This window comes from Vulpes lagopus, chromosome 11 (assembly GCF_018345385.1).
Source record: "Vulpes lagopus strain Blue_001 chromosome 11, ASM1834538v1, whole genome shotgun sequence".
NCBI classification, from domain to species: Eukaryota; Metazoa; Chordata; class Mammalia; order Carnivora; family Canidae; genus Vulpes; species Vulpes lagopus.
In genome coordinates, this window is record NC_054834.1 from 3554409 (window position 1) to 3558609 (window position 4201).

A 4201-nucleotide genomic window follows, 5' to 3' on the forward strand; every position below is an offset into this window, starting at 1 on the left:
AATACAAATGAAAATTGCCTTTTTTTTTTTTTTTTTGTCCCACTACTTTTCTCTTTGATAGGAAGGGGAAGCAAGTCTTCCTTGTCATGCTGTTAGAAAACACCCAGAGTCACAGCACCATGATCTCCTGGTGAAGTAGAATAAGTAATATAAAATGAATATAAAGAGTAATATAAAATGAATATAAATAAATAAATATCCTGTCTCTCCTTATCTGTCTGGTTGAGTCATTCCTGGCCGAGTGGGCATCATCATGGGACGGGCAGGAGGTCTCATCATTGGAGGCCCAGGCATCATTGGCATATGGCCTCTCATAGGTGGCCTCATTCCAGGAGCAGGTCCCACTGGCATCATCCCAGGAGGAGGGGGGGCCCATCATTGGCATCGTGGGTGGGCTGGCATCATACTAGGGCACAGGAGGACCCGGGAGACTGGGGGGAGGTAGGATCATTGCTTCTGCAGGAGGAGGAGCAGAGAATGAAGTAGGAGGTATCTTTCCTTGTTGAAATGCAGCGGTTATTTTGTCGATCAGGCTCTGAGCCTGCTCTTCCATCCATTTCTGATAGGAGTCTCTCACATTTTCTTTGTGTTTCCCCCCACTGCAGTGTGTCTTTCTCACAGATGGAGAGTCATGGGTGAGGTATGTGTCGCAGTAGTCACAATAAAACTTAGGCATGTTGCTCTGCAGGCTGTTGGCCACTCCGTCCTGCCAAAAGTTTTACTTTGATGAAGTATGGATATTTAAAAATTTATACTTCTTGAGTTTATACATCCCTGTCTCATTCAGACTGCATATATTTTTTAAGATTTTATTTAGTTATTTGAGAGAGTGTGTGCACATGTGTGCATGCACACACACATAAGCGGGGGCAAGGGTAGAGGGAGAAGAGAGAGACTCTCAAGCAGACTGCATGCCAAGCACATAACCCAAGGCAGAGCTCCATCTAGGACACTGAGATCATGACCTGAGCCAAAACCAAGAGTTGGACATTCAACTGACCGAGCCTCCAGAGTTCCCCAAATTACATATTTTAAAAAATTCACATCTATATCTCCTATCCAGTCTTCTTGATTTTCATTCTTATATACCCCTAACTCATTTTGGATGATTTTTCCTGATGTGTCTTAGTGTTTACTGATCCTTCCTTCACCTTTATTTAGTTCTCTGTAACTCTATCCATTAAGTTCTTGGTTTCATTTCTTTTTTAGATCTTCTAGTTATCTACTAAAATTTTCAATTTCCCCTTCAATTCTCTGCACATAGGAAGCACATTTATATTGAAGTTTTATTTGATAATTCCAATATCTAGGGTCTCTCTGGTTTTCTTCATTTAGTGTTTCTGTGTGGTGTTTTTCTGTTCTCATTATTCTTGATGATTTTTCATTGTTAGATGGGATTGCATTTGTAAAATAGACTTTAAAAATAAGTTAGCATAGTATGAATAACTTTTTCTCCAAGCTTTTTCTCTTGGATCACTAATAATCCAAGATCAACATAATCTTATTTTATTTTTTTTTCATAATCTTATTTTAGAAAATGGAATGCTAGGATGCTGGCATACAGTCCCTATACTAGCTTGTCTATTTATGGAATATCCTAATTCCTAAGGTATAGGCACTTTCGGCTCTAAAGTCTTCTTCTTGATGGTAGCTCCTAGATGCCAGTCACTATCTTCTTGACCCCTTGATGAGATAGAGATAGAACTTAGCCTTTCAGCTTCTCTTTAGGATTTGACAACTGCTCCTGGACCCTGTTCAGATAAGTATCCTGTTAGCTCTTTAATATCTCCAAAGGTTTTTGTTGAATTTTTTTTTCAGTTTTCATTGGGAAGTTTGATTCACATTAATAGAATTTTGCCCATTGCACTATTTATTTCATATATATATGAATTATGAGGTATATTGTGTGTATATATGAGTTATATATATGACTCAAAAATTAATTTCCTATAAAATATAGGATTTGATTTCGTTAGATTAATTTCTTGATTGCAAGTCTCAAAGAATGTAAGAATGTAATGAGAGAGAGAGAGAGAGAGAGAGAGGTGGAGGTGAGAAAGGCTTTTATCCATATGAGGAATAAATGTAAGAGAGCACTGTAGCTAGCAAGAGGAAGAGTAGAATAAGGTGTACATTAAGGCTAGAGGTCATGGTCTTAGCTACCTTGTCAAGGAATCTAGATTTAATTCCAAGAGTGATTAGAAGGCATTGAAGGCTTGTACAGAGAAATTACATATGAATGTATTTATGCTTTTCTACAGCTTACTCTGACTCTAAGGTAGGCAATCAACTAGACTGTTGAGGAGAACAGGGCAGACAGCAGTGTTAGAAGTCGCCTGGCAGCCACTTAGGCCTTAATAGCAAACTCCATTGCTGCCTTCACTTTCAGGAAACTGTTTTAGTTCCTTTAACTGTTCCTTGAATACATTATGTTATATCCACATACTTTCCAAGCAGGACAGAGGTTGTTTCCTATACTCAGTATAGATGTCTTCCTCTTATAATCTTTTTTTTTAAAGGTTTTATTTATTTATTTGACAGAGAAGCAGAGAGAGAGAGAGAGAGAGAGAGAGAGAGAGAGAGAGAGAGAGAGAGCACAAGTAGGCAGAGCATAGGCAGAGGCAGAGGGAGAAGCAAGTTCCCCACTGAGCAAGGAGTCTGATGTGGGGCTCGATCTCAGGACCTTGAAGGCAGACGCTTCACCCACTGAGCCACCCAGGTGTCCTTTCCTCTTGTAATTTATGATCTCATTCATCAACCACAGTGCAACCTCATGTGATCTATTGTCATATTACATTAGCTCAATCTACCCAAGTAGTGTGTCCTATTATAATAGCCCTCCTCCTCTCAGTATTTATTCATTCATTCATTCATTCATCCATTTATATCTAAGATAAAGCTTCCCAAAAAAGATAAAATATTATTATGCAAATTACTGATACACAAATAAGAAGTCTCTAGACACCCACCTGGGGTCAGATCAAATACAAATTGCATCCTGGTTCCCCTGAATGTGGAATGAATTATATTCATTCATTGCATGTAATACATAATCAGTTGTGCTACACAGACACACAGTGAAGCACAGTATCAGAGAAAAAAATTAGGAATACTACTAAACCATGTCTAATCTCATCAACTTGGCATCTGAATTAGAGGGAGAAGACAGGGCACATGAAAAAGCCAATCATTCAATAGACTTGGCAGCGCTGATACTTGCCCCAAAACAGACTATGTGCTTAAAGTTAAGTAATCCTGCCATAGAGCAGAGTCGACGTGGTTACCTAAGAAAGGAAAGAGCCTTATGAGCCCAAGTGGCTGCAGCCCTGAAGGGGAGGAGAGAACTGCAGAGTTTGGGGACTACCAACAGCAACATGAAGTGATTAAAAAATACCAGTAATTATTTTAGATGCCCTGTAATAGTTCCCAAAGATGATTTGGGTGTCCTCTAGAGGTGCCAGTGACACAGGAACAGCAGGAGGAATAAATAGTAATAGGTAGGTTTCCTACGCCTCTCATAATTGATGGCACTATAGAACGAGAGTAAGTCTTTTAAACAACCCAGTTGTTGCCTCTCTCTTTTCCAGTCAGGAGCTGCCAATCATGCAAACTCTACTCCTTTGAGGCAAAAAGCTGAAGACTTATGGAAAAATAGAATGTCTGCTTTTTACCACATATATATTATGCTATAATGTGAAGTCCCTTGCCTTTAATTTTTAATATCTAGATCACTGCTGTGCAATAGAAATGTAATGTGTCATGTAAGTAATGTAAATTATTCTAGTAATTACATAAAAGAAATGTAAAGTAACAGGTGGGATTATTTTTAATAATATAGTTCATTTAACCTAATGAATACAAAAATTTCAACATATATCAATATGAAAATATTAATGAGATTACTTCTTTGAGACTCACTGTGTAATTTACACTCACAATACACCTTGGGACTATCTATACTTCAAGTATTTAATAGACACAAGTCGTAGTGGCTACCATATTGGACAGTGCAGATGTAGGTGGTCAAACATGACATACACACCTATCTGAAAGAAATTATTGAAAAATATGTAATCACGTGCATATCAGAAGTTTACCAGTGAGCTAATAACCAAAGACTTATCATCGTTTTATTCCCTACGTAGAAAAATTCATTTCATCAGATCAAGATAATTGAAAATCTGAAGTCAGAAGAATTTGT

General features: G+C 38.0%; 1 pseudogene; it reads right to left on the reverse strand.

Moving 5' to 3' along the window:
• Window positions 1-210: 210 nt before the first annotated feature.
• Window positions 211-676, reverse strand: LOC121501438 (annotated as a pseudogene).
• Between the last annotated feature and the right edge of the window lie 3525 nt (window positions 677-4201).